This window comes from Octopus bimaculoides, chromosome 9, assembly GCF_046866305.1.
Source record: "Octopus bimaculoides isolate indiv1 chromosome 9, ASM4686630v1, whole genome shotgun sequence".
NCBI lineage: Eukaryota > Metazoa > Mollusca > Cephalopoda > Octopoda > Octopodidae > Octopus > Octopus bimaculoides.
This window is the reverse complement of record NC_142936.1, coordinates 57,797,049-57,810,436: the sequence shown is the minus strand read 5'-3', so window position 1 is coordinate 57,810,436 and position 13,388 is coordinate 57,797,049.

The window sequence follows — 13,388 nt, the reverse complement described above, 5'->3', positions numbered from 1 at the left end:
ATGTATATATATAGATGTATAGGTATCAGAGGAGTTTAATACCTCTAAGGGATAATTAAATCCAAAGTCGCTCCTGGTTATTACCTGGGTAGGTACAGTCTTTTGTAAAGTTGTACAGTAGCAGGTGGTTCGGTTGGTAGACAGTAGTTTAGAAGAAGAAAATGGATGTAATAACAAGGGGAAACTCGTCGTCTTCGCTGGTATGCCTTTAATTTAATTAGATACCAAAGAAGAAGGAAGCAAAGACGAAGGTAGTGTTTCGATTTACTAGTTTTAGTAAATCTCTTCAGAATACGAAAATAGATAGATACATCGGTTAAGATGCGACTAAAGGCGGTGCTCCAGCATAACCGCAGTCACATGACCAAAACAATTAAAAGAATAAAAACTATGCCCTTTTAATCCTGAGCAACGCCGGGTATCTCTGCTACCCCCCCCCCCTCTATATATATATGAGTGTGCTTCTTTTCGGGATTTATGTTCTACCGACGATCCATTTCGCTCCCTGGCCAACGTGTTTTACAAAGTCCACGTGGTTTCTTTTAAATAGCTGACCAGTTGGCCGCGCTTCTACATAGTTATCGAAACCACCTCATCTCTCATGAATATGGAATGTTTTGATCTCGATTACTCCACTAAGAATATACCTACACCATCTAATGAGCTGTACACACGAATGCTACTAGAAAAATTATGGTTGTAATAAGGCGAACGAGATGGAAAGCCTTCTAGCACGACCTAGCCACGCCATCCCCGGAGAGCAACAACTATGGAATCAAATCTTGGAAATACCCACCCAAGATCAATGACCTCGAGCCCTTCGAAGCAGACCTACTGAGAATCATTCCCCTGCTAAAATTCCATAGGTTCTCTTGCTCCTTCCACATTAGATTGCCGTGCCGACATTAGATTGCTAAAAAAAAAACACGGATAGGTCCCCTAATCTTCTCAGATAAGAGTAAAAACTAATATAGGATAGACACCCTTAATTATGATGGGCTGCTAGAAAACATTACACAAAATTATAGGTGCGCTTCCCCCAACATTGAAACCAAACAATTAGCCGGCGATCTTGATATAGCTAATAGGATAGATATCTTCGCTAAAAGGAATGTCTTTATTACCATCAAAGATCAGAAACCGAACTTTGCCTCAAGCCCTAAATGCTGCCTGATTAATCTGGCCAAATCCGAGAACGGTCTAGCTGAGAAGCATCAATAACGACATAAAGAGTGCCGCCAACCTTTCCCTATGGCGTAGCACCAACGAGGTAACTTCATGATTTAATACCAACAAGAGGAGAAGCAGGGCAAGGTTCACCCAGTTTGACATTGTCGATTTCTACCCGTCTATATCAAATGGGTTGCTGATCAAGGTACTTTCCTTTGCTAGCGGCTTCACTGACGTTAGCGACAGGGGTATAAGCGTCATTACGCACGCCAGAAAAACAGTGCTGTTCAATAAATGTTCAACCTTGGTCAAGCAATCCGACCCCACGGCCTCCTTTGACATAGTGATGGGTGTCTACGGCAGCGCTGATGTATGTGACCTCATCGGGTTGTAGGGCTAAAAATGGGCTAATTTGACTCGTAATTTCTCAGTTATTTAAACAAAGAACTATACTTTAATTATAACTACTTAAAAGAACTTCATGAGTAGAATCTTTTTGTGAAGACGTTGTTAAAAGATATAGATAGATAAAAAGTTATGCACATTTAAGTAGCCAAAAATCGGTACAACAAACTGGTGCAATAATGTGGAGGGCTGCAGTAGAGTCTCCATTAAGAAGCAGCCACAATAATGTCGCGGGAGTCCTATCGTGTCCAGTTTGATCTATTAGCTAACCAGAATGGATGGGACGATGGGCAAAGATCAGTTCAACTTGCTACTAGTCTCAAGGGCGCTGCACAGGAGGTACTGAGTCTGTTGTCTGTGGACGACTGCAGCTGTTATTCTTCACTAGTTGAAGTGTTAGAGAGAAGATATGGCACAACGTGCTTACGTGAAGTGTACAGGGTATTATTTCGGATCTGCGTAAGGGCTAGAGGAGAATCACTACAACAGCTTGCTCAGAAAATTTTGGCAATTCTTCTGAAAGAGCAGTTTATCGACGCTTTGGGCAGTGCAGAGCTCAAAGTTCAAGTGAAACAAGCACAGCCGTATTTTATGCAGGAGGCATTGCTTAGAGCTCTGGAATTTGAGTTGTATGTATGGTCTAACACGGTAAGATTTCAGGTGGACTACAGTTCCGGATTGAAAGCAAGGAAGAGGCAAGTACGTGAAGCAGAAAGATTTAATGAAAGTTGTTGATACTGCGAGAAGGTTGGACATAGAAGAGAAAACTGTTTGAAGAAGAAAGAAGAAATGATGGTTGGAATAAATTGATGGCACTGAGAGAAGCCAGAACACAAGATGCAAGATTGTTACAGCCTGAAGAGAGAGCAAAGGCAGGACGGTAATAAAAAAGTTCACACTTAGAAGAGAGTGTGGGACAAGTGATAAAAAGGGACATCTCAGTTTTGACTACCCTATACGAAAGAAGAATAGTAAGAAGGTAATGAAATACAAAGGATAGTCGGCAAACTAGAAGGGGCTGGTGTTGAGGGGAACCGCCAGCCAAATATTCCAAAGAAGCCCCAACCTCGAGAAGAATTGAAAGAACTGTAATTGACAAAATATAAGTGGATGATAGAATTGACGGCCTTGTGATTGATTTAGCCTCGGAGTAGACTTTTGTGAGACCTGAGATGTTACAGCATCGTGACCTACCAGAGTCATTACGGCAGTTGTGTGGTATTACCAGGTACTGTACTGAACTGAGAGGACCGGTTGATGTCCTCATTGAAGTTTCAGGACAAAAGGTCGTACTTCCATTCTATGTAGTAGAGATGGAGTATCCTTGTCTCTTAGGTCTGGACTACTTGGTGTCTGTGGGATGTAAACTGGACTTCTACTCCATAAAGCTTTGGGTGAAAATAAGATTAGTCCCTGTCATGGTTGTAAAGCGGACTATTGCTGGTGGTGCAGTGTAAACGTCACGGACTGCAATGATCTCACCGAAATCGAAACTACTGCTCCAGTGTAGTGTGAAGTACCATATTGACACAGGAGATCTTCGCCCAATCGAGCAACCGACTCGAAGGATGGCACCAGTGCAGTGTAAAGAAATGGACCGTTCTGAAAGAGAAGTCAATACAGAAAGATGTCTGTGAGATAAAAGAAATGTTGAGTCAGAATTTCAAAATGTTCGTCAAAACTTTATCGGGGAGACCAAATCTTTCTACGAAGTAAAAAATAAAAAAAAAGTATATACAGCGGTTACAGGAATGTGATAGGAAACACTGGAACCAGATAATACATCTTTTAATGAAATAAAATGGGAAACTAAGAGCAAGTATTCTCACTGAACAGTAACAACAGCCGACTGTCTTAAAGTAAATTTCAGCTGATTCAGGAAATTAACGAACTAAAGGCGAATATGTTACAAAAAAAAAGAAAGAAAAACCACACCCAAGAAATTAACGAACTAAAGGTGAGTATCTTACAAAAAAACAAAGAGACCGGAAAATTAAAGAGCCAAAAGCGAATATCTTACAAAAAAAAAAACGGATGAGATACAGTGCTACATGCCTAAGATGTATAAAAGACTCAAATTTGAACACCAATTCTCTCGTTTTGCAAGCAAAAACGAAAATGACAATTATTTGTGGTCACATGACTGTATAAAGCGTTGGCAGTATGATTATTACTGTGTGGGTGAACTACATCGACTACTATTGAACACGTGCCATGTTTACTTATACAGCTTTAAGTAGCCAAAGAATTGGTAAGTAAACCCTAAGATTGACTCTAACTCAAAATATCTCAGCTATTTGAAAAGCAAACTATACTTTATTTGTGTTCAAATGAAAGATCCCCACCAGATCTATCTTTTCTTCCGAACCCCATAAAAATATATTAAAGAGAAAAAAACGTTATGCAGCTTTCAATAATTGCCAGTTGTAAATATAAGTGTTACAATCAAGAAGATACTTAAATGACAACTTGTCAATAGAAGGCAAACAGAAAATCCAGTCTATAATTGTTTTGTTCGCGTTTATGTGCGAATGGTTTTGTTATATATATATATGCAATACATTTCTAAATCTCTCAGAGAGATTTATACAGTAGTGATACGATAAAGTAGTTGTATGCTGTCAATTTAATGTGATAGTCCCATGAGTGGGAATAATACTACTGCTATTTAGCCCTAGGAAGCAGCACTGCTTCCTGTCAGCCTTGACACATTTCCTGTGTCCTTATGTTTGCAAGGGGAGATAAGCACCTCCACCCAGCTAAGCCAGCATCCAGAGACTAGTTTCTGAGTCATTGCTCGTCTTCAGTCTGGAGTAGCATGGCTTGCTAGTTGGAGATGTCTATCTAGCCCTTGTAAACATATAATAATACTAGTGAAATACTATTTCAAAAATAGTAATAATACATTTCTAAATCTCTCTCTCTCTCTCTCTCTCTCTCTATATATATATATATATATATATATATATATATATGTTGGAAAGTTCATAGGTTGACGAAGATACTCTCGTGGAATGTGATCAAATGAGATTTATTTTTCAACAGAGCCCTTCCCCCCACCTCCTTGCGGTCCATCGGTGTTGCAGTGCTTGGATCCAATTGGTGAAGAAGTTTTCATCCTGTAACTCAGAAAAGTCAACAGCATATATAACCTCATCATCACTGCGGTACTGGTTCCCAGCTAAGTGTTTTTTCACGTTGAGGAACAGAGGATAGTTAGGTGGGTCTAAATCAGGAGAATTGAGAGGGTTGTCAACTAGTTCAAAGCCACACTCACACACTGCAGCCATTGAAATCAAGGACTTGTGTGTTAGAGTATTGTCCTGATTAAACAAGGCTCTTTTCGTCAGTTTTCCAGGCCATTTGGTCCTGATAACCATTTCGTAATTGCCTCAGCAAGTTGGAATAATACTCTCCATTGATGGTGTTTCCTTTCTGAAGATAGTCAATAAACACAATGTCTTTTGCATCTAAGACAACTGAGGCCGTCACCTTTCCTGCAGAAGAAACAACCTTGGCCTTATTTGGAGCAAGTGAGAAGTGTTCCTATTGCATGAATTGTCTTTTGTCTTTGGCTCAAAGTAATGAACCAACAATCATCCTGGCTTTAGAAATAGTCAAGGAAACCAGCTGGATCTGCCTGAAACAATGTCAGATTTTCCCGCGATGTGATCAGCTTGGTGTAATTTTGATCAGGTATTAAGAGACGTAGCACCCAACAAGCAGAAGTCTTCGTCATGCGAAGTTCATTATGCAGAATATTCTCAAGTCTTTCACGGGATATGGTAATAGCATTGGATATTTGATTTATAGCCAATTGCTATGCATCCGTCAACATATAGTGAACACGTTCAATGTTTTCCCCGGTAGGAGCACTTGTAGGATGTCCAGACCGCGGGTCATCTTCAAAACTTTCCTTTCCCCTCCTAAATTCAGCTGCTCACTTTTGCACTGTTCATAAAGCTGAAGCGTCACCCCCTAATGTAGCAAGCATGTCAGCATGAATGTCGTTGGGGCTAAAGTCTTTTACTGCAGGTATTTGATAATAGCACGATGCTAAATTTTGTCCATTCTCACAAGAAGTCGCTACTAGTGACTGTTGAAGTGTTCTTTGAACAATGAGATGTCAGTTTACCTGGAAAGAAACAATGCAGTTACTAATAAGAAGATCTGAAATTAATGCATGCAAGAGTTCACAACTCTAGCATCATCCTTTCATAGTCAGCCTATTAACTTTTCAGCCCACCCTCGTGCTAGTTAAACAATTATGCATAACAGAACTATATAAGGTACTGCTTGATAACGACAAATAATAAATAACGTTTAATAATAATTAAGTGGGCGTTAGTATACTTAACGCATTAAATCAAGAAATTCCAGTTAATTAATACTAAACTTTTAGCAATGAGGATAAACCATCATCTGAATGACCAGTTATGAAAAAATCAAAGGTAAGATAGACAACCCAAAATTTTAATTAATTAAAACAATTTAATTGTTAAATATGTACATTAGTTTTTATACTCCTTTTCTTCAACAAACGAATTCCTGTGCATTTGCTTGTCCAAGTAGATGTAATCAGTAAAACCAACGTAATCGATGTCACCTACATTCCCGGCTTATTTTCAGCAAGGTATAAAAAACAAAAATTGATCATCTGTATATCTATAAAAGGCAGGATGTGTGTGTGTGTATGTGTGTGTACGTGAATGTAATTTATGCACGTCCACAAATTAGCACGCATGTCGCTCCAATTTTAGGACATTCGTCACGACCCTAGCTAGGTTTTGTTAACTTATTTTTCCCGAGACATCCTCGGATAGTGGTAAAAATCGATTTTCATCCATAACTTTTACCAATTTTCACGTCGGTGAAATCTGTTGTTTGCTAACATGAGTTAAGTTCCCTGCAATGGCGACTATTATACAGAAAAACAAAGATAAACTATTTCGTTTTTGGATTTGGTTTTGCAAGATTCTTTATGTGAGTTCGTGTGGTCTGAAAGAAATACGTATATACAGTATACAAATAATATATGTATATATTTAATTTTTCTATATATTTCATTTTAAGTGAAATTTTGAATGTTAGATAATTAATGTTGGTTTATTCAATTAGAAAATAAAACCTAATGACGATGTAATTAGCAACTAGCCCATTTTGTTTCTTAGTTTTTGCTTGCTTTAATATTTAAATTCTTTACTTGACTGTTATTTTTTATTTCTGTTCGCTAGAAACCTAACGACAAACTTTGTTCAGCCACATCAATCTTTCCATTCATTTCTGTTTATGAAATTCTTTGTACGTACTTCTGCTTTCTCGGTGGTCGATAAAGAGTGCACGCATCACAACAACAATAACACCGAGTGAGTGTTTGTGTGTGCATAGATTTACAATATATCCTATTGCTAAGAAAATTTTACACGATCATTCAATAAAACTAAAATGCGAGAAAAAGAGTACACGCTTTATCCGCCGATACAGTGCAACGGGACCCACTTGGTAGTCAAGTTCATAACGCCCCAATTTATTGAGGCCACCATTGTTACAGGGTGCGGGAGGGGGGAAATGTTTTCATTTCAAGGATGCACCTTTATCCCTCGGGGTCAGACATGCCGTTTAACTTCCGCAGATTGCCATGTCCATCAACAAATCCCAAGGCCAAACACTATCGGTGGCGGGCATCCATTTGGAGGAGCCTTGCTTTTCACATGGGCAACTTTGAATTGAATATAAAAGGCTACAGTCTTGTTAGAATTCGCGTCTCAGTAGAAAAAAAAGTGTGTATACACTTTAATAAGTAAATCATGCATAGATTGCAAATATTTTATTTTAAATTGTAAGTATTAAAAAATTAAAATTGTAAGTATTGAAAAATATCAGAATCGCTATCTTATGACACCTACAGATATATAATGTTTCATTATAAGCAGCAATTTTATAACACAACCAGAACACCTCTGTATAGTAATTCATTATATACCATAATCCTAAGAAAGAAAAGTACAAAAATCATACTTCAGAATGTTTTCATGTAAGTTTTCAGTCTTTTCTGTCAGGTCATTTTTGTCAAATTCAAATGTGTCTGATAAGGATTTTTTGCTTATTTACTACGGGCTTCTCTCAGTTTCCATCTACCACATCCTCTCACAGTGCTTTGGTCGGTCCCAGGCTATAGTAGAAGACACTGGATCAAGGTACGACACAGTCTGATTCCTGTAATTGACTTGCAGATGTCTCTGAATAGGAATGCTGAGGTATGAATTGGGCTTGGTGATTTCAGCATAGGATACTCTACACCGTAACCCTTCATTAGAGAATCTGTGTCCATAAAACTCTGTACCTACCTGCCTTTCAGTTCTTCCTTTTAGTCGTTATATGGTTTATTGTTCTGAGAATATCATTGAACTGTTTAAACTACTCTGTTCCTTTGAAAGAGAATTCTCACGTACCCTGTTGCACCAGATTCAATTACTTCAGTAAATCGCAAGAAAACCTTGCCTTCTTTACTGTGACCATCTATAATTATCTGTTGCCAGTTGAAGCATCAGATCTGAGGAAGGCAGATTGAACTGAGAAAATTTCCTATCGGAATCGATCTAGATCCTTTTTTGGACAATAGCCTTTACGAGTTTATTGGGAAAATTTAATGTGTCTAAGAACAACATAATGCTCTTACTATGTGGGCACCCAACAACCATTCTTATAATATAATGGATCTAGCTACGGATACAAATGTATATAATCAATGTATATAAATAACTAGCAGTATAGCCCGGCTTTGCCCGGGATTAAGTTGGGATTATTAAGCTAATCAAGTTCTTTATTTCAAACCAAACTAAGTAACATGACGTCAAATTTGGGCAGAATCAGTGTTGCAGCTGGAGCGCATGGGTTGAGAGTTTGATCGGCAGAGGTGATCAGGTTACACATGCCATCCCTTTGAAAACACCACCGCCATCATCTAACCCCTCTTTGCTCATGGGTTAGGAACCCTTCCAACAAGGAAAATAGATTGACCAAAAGGGCTCCCGATTCTCTGTGTCAGAAGCGGTTCTGTTCAGATGACAACGAAGTTTTAAGTATATATATATATGAGAACACGGATGTTACGAAAGTAAAACGTTAATGTTCGAAACTGCAGCAGGCCATAGATAATTCTTTATTCTGTATATTTCTCATTTTGTCCTGTTCTGGCGTTTTGCAAAATTTTTCTGGAGAACATTATTTTTCTTTGTGGTTGGATCGTTGATGACCTCTTTCTAGCATATTGGATGTCCACCTAGTGGTCATCCCTTATACACGTGTAATACATTTTTTTCTGAATTTTCAGATTTGTTATATGCTAGGCCACTTGGTTTTAAATTGAATTAATATTCAATTTATCATCCTATCTATATAAATATATATATATTTATATGAGCAACACACACGCACGTATGTACACCAATTGCATACATATTTTTTGTACGCATACATGTTCGTATGTGTGTGTGTGTGTTGCCCGTATATCAACAAAACACACACACCTTGCCTTACATATATATACGGATAAATGATTTGAAATAAATATATTTTGGAAATGGCGATTTACGGTACAATACTTAGAAACGTGAAAATCAGACCACATGGGTTTGTTTACATCAATTCGGCAGAGATAGAGAGAGCGCGCTCTCCCTCCCTTACACACATTTATCTCTCTTTCTTTCTTTCTCTCTCTCCCTGTCTCACACACACACATATGCTGCTCTCTCACACTAACAAAAGAACTTCACATACACACCACACTTTCTGTCTGGCATACTCACTATAAAAAAATAGCGTCTATTTCTTTTTGGCAACATGTGTTTTGTGTGTAATGTTGCTGTGTGTGTGTGAGAGAAAGAAAGAAAGAAAGAAAGAAAGAGAGATAACTGGCATGTGTATGTAAGGGAGGGATATATATATATATATATATATATATATATATATATATATATATATATATAGAGAGAGAGAGAGAGAGAGAGAGAGAGAGAGAGAGGGTATTTTTTTCTGTTTGCTTGCTGCTTAACACACAGACGCTGGCAAACAAAATGTCGTTCTCCTTCACCCTCCCTCTCACAAACATACAATTTCTCTCTCTCTCTACTTCATGCGCGTACGCACAGATTTGACTTCGCCATGTCAACAAACTTCAAATTTGGTAAAAGTTTATCGATTTTTACAGGTATACGCGGGTACCTCTGAGAGAGAAAGTTCACTAAAATGCACAAAGGGTCATTCCGAATCTTCTCCTAAAATTTGAGCGACATGCGTGCTAATTTGTGGACGTGCATAAACCACATTCACGTACACACACACACAAACATCATCTGTTTTATAGATATTGATTTATAGATATTGATAGTATATACATATACACATATAAACAACATGCATATGCACATACACATGAAACCACGCAACTCACTCTGGTTATGTTTGTGCATGTATTATGTAGTAAGTTCTGTATGTGATGGTATGGATGCAGAGAAGTAGTGTATAGTAAATAAGGGGTGGTTATGCGCAATGTGTATGCAGTGTTTCTTATACTATCTGATGTGGCGTACCGGCAGTTTTTTTCTTCTTTTTACAATGTGCCGGGGACCGATAATATTTCTTACTAATATTAATTTATACCGGAAACAATATATTAATATTGAATATATTAAAAGTCGACAATTTTTTTTATCTTATATTTATTTTGTAAACAAATAATACAATATCACATAAGCATTTTATAATCTTTCTTTTCTGGAAACTTGCCGCGTACAGGCAGCTAATGGTTCGCAGACTGGCACCGGTCCGCAGACTGGCACCGGTCCGCAGACCACCACTTTGAGTAATACTGTTGCAGACGATTTTGTTGTTGTTATGACGGCAAACTGACTGAGTGGTTAGCACGCCAGACAAAAAGCTTCGCGCGCGCGCACACACAAGACGAGCTTCCACACAGTTTCAGCCTAACATTAGTCAGTGGTTGGCCCAGGGCTATAGTAGAAAACACTTACCCACAGTGCCGCGCAGTGGGACTGAACCTGAAACTACGTGGCGGTTGCAAAGCGAGCTTAAAACAAACAGACGTACTGCAGGGATAGCAAACATTCTTTTTAACACCAAACATATCTTATCAGCAGGTGGGTCAGGTCTTAGGAAATATGCGGCAGTTGAAATTGTCTCTCAACCGACTGGAAATAGCAGCCAAAACTCGTAAATCACAACAAATAAAGGCTGAATTAAAAAGTATAGAAATGGCGGTATTGTCGCGACTGGAATACTTTTCAACATATATTTTTCGACTACGATTGATTTGGGACAACACAAAAAAATTTACTTCGAACTAACTACGGAAGGCCTCTAAAAAAGTAAACGAATTTCCGTTGACTTCGGCTCTGTTATTCGATCGATAAACTAATTTGCTCACTGAATTAGAGAATAAAGTTGCTGAGTATTACGTTAATTCTACAGATACAGGTAAAATTAACGTAATTCTCAAGCAGAATCAGCTTGACACAGCACGTGTTGGTTGGCACACCGTCGCTTACGATGTCGAGGGTTCCAGTTGATCCGATTAACGGAACAGCCTGCTCGTGAAATTAACGTGCAAGTGGCTGAACACTCCACAGACACGTGTACCCTTAACGTAGTTCTCGGGGATATTCAGCGTGACACAGTGTGACAAGGCTGACCATTTGAATTACAGGTACAACAGAAACAGGAAGAAAGAGTGAGAGAAAGTTATGGTGAAAGAGTATACAGCAGGGTTCGCCACCATCCCCTGCCGAGCCTCGTGGAGCGATCCTATGACCGCGAGTCCGCTGCCCTAACCACTGGGCCTCCACTGACACAGCACGTGACAAGACTGGATCTTTAGATTAGGGGTCAGAAAATTTCGACCCGCGGCTAAACTCAACCCGCCAATAGGATGTTGCAAACAAGAATTCTTTGTTTCCTTTATCCGACTTTAGTTACTGAACAATAAAATGCTGTATCGAATGATTCAACATTTTATTAAGAGTGGGGAAAAGTGAGATTCTTTCAATGAGCGAGAAAAAAATTTCCCAGTGTAATATTTTAAGAAATTACAGCGCGGAAGACAACATAACAATTCAAAAATACACGAAGACTAATAACTTCACTAAAACATTATTTTGACAAACAAATGATGAATAGGTGGGTTGTCAGGGATAGGTCGCCCACATAAGTTGGAATTTCTCCATTTTGACGGGGGATGTTTTCAGATATTTTTTTCACGATGTCCTTAGAAATGATAATCTTTTTAAGAAAAATTTCGAAAAAATGATGATTTTTTTTTTTTTTTACATGATCCTATGTATTTTTATTCCATGTATCATAGAGAAACAAATTCATAAATACGGTGTTGAATATGATTTCACAATGGAAAAAGTTAAGGGTGATTTAGCTGTTTTTAGCACTTCTCACGACCATCTGATACCTTTATTTAATATTTTTCTCCCCATAAGCACATTTGAGAAATGGGAAAATGTTTGATGAAAAAAAAAAGGTCAGGAAAGAAATTCATAAGTATGGGGTTGAATGCTTTTTTTTTTTTTTTTTTTTTTTTTTTTTTTCACGAAGCGGTTTCTCCCCTGGTTCTCCTGCCGATAAATATTTCAGTGACGTTAACTGTACTTGAGAGTCTTTTGAATGGCTCATGTGTCGTCTTCCACACAGTGACTGTTTCGGTATCAACTCACGGTCTGAAATCAAATCACTTGCCTGGCTTGTACACCTCCATAATATTTTTAAACGGTAAGGCAGCGAGCTAACATAACACAATGGGGAAAATGCTTAGCGGCATTTCAAATTCCACCGAAGTTGACTTTGCCTTTCATCCTTTCAGTGTTAATAAAAGTTGAGCACTGGAATTGATGTAATCGACTTAACCCATTCCCTAACTTGCTGGTCTTGCGCCAAAATTCGAAATCACCTTCCCAGATGATAATATAACTACAGAGGTTAATAGTTTCTGACACGCTACTTCATTATAGATTACATGAATCATTGAATTTCAGAAAAGAAGGAATGACAAAAGAAACGTTTATTTATTTTCGTTGAAGAAAGTAAATGAACTCGTTACTTTTATATTTCAGCCGAAATTACTTTCTCTCGTATTGAACATATCGTGTTATAGCATAATCCGACCTTACGCCATTAAATGTGCCAATTCTTTCATTAAATTCAAGTGACATTTAAAAACAATTACTTAATCTAGCTGTTTTCTATAACCGTATATAACCATTGTTTCGTTTTTTATTTACTCTGCCGCTCAAGGCATAAAAACATTTCCAAAAGATTTTGCCGAAACTTGCTTTAAATAACGGGTGTAATAAATCTGACGTGTTTCCGCGTCGTTTTTGCCTACTGAGTCATTCACATACTGAAGCTACGATTTAAAAAATATATATATTTATCCAAATGCCTAGCAATGGAATCGAGATTAGGGCTTCTTGACCATGGTTCTCAACCCGGGTCCATATGACCCCTGAAGGTTCATATAAGATTTTTAGGGGCCTACGCAACAAAATAGTAAATCGGGGATCTACAATAGTATTTCAAGGGCCCCTGAAATAATTTTGCTTTAAATGTATGCATTGGTATGTATTGCAAGAAACAGTTAAGTTTCTTTTTCTAACATTGTTCAACCTACACAAATTAATGTGTGAAAAACAAAATGGGAATTTTGAAAGAAGTTTCTATAAAACCAGTATTTAACCACCGCATAGCTATGGGAGTCCACCAGAATAAAACTGTAATCAAAGGGGTTCATA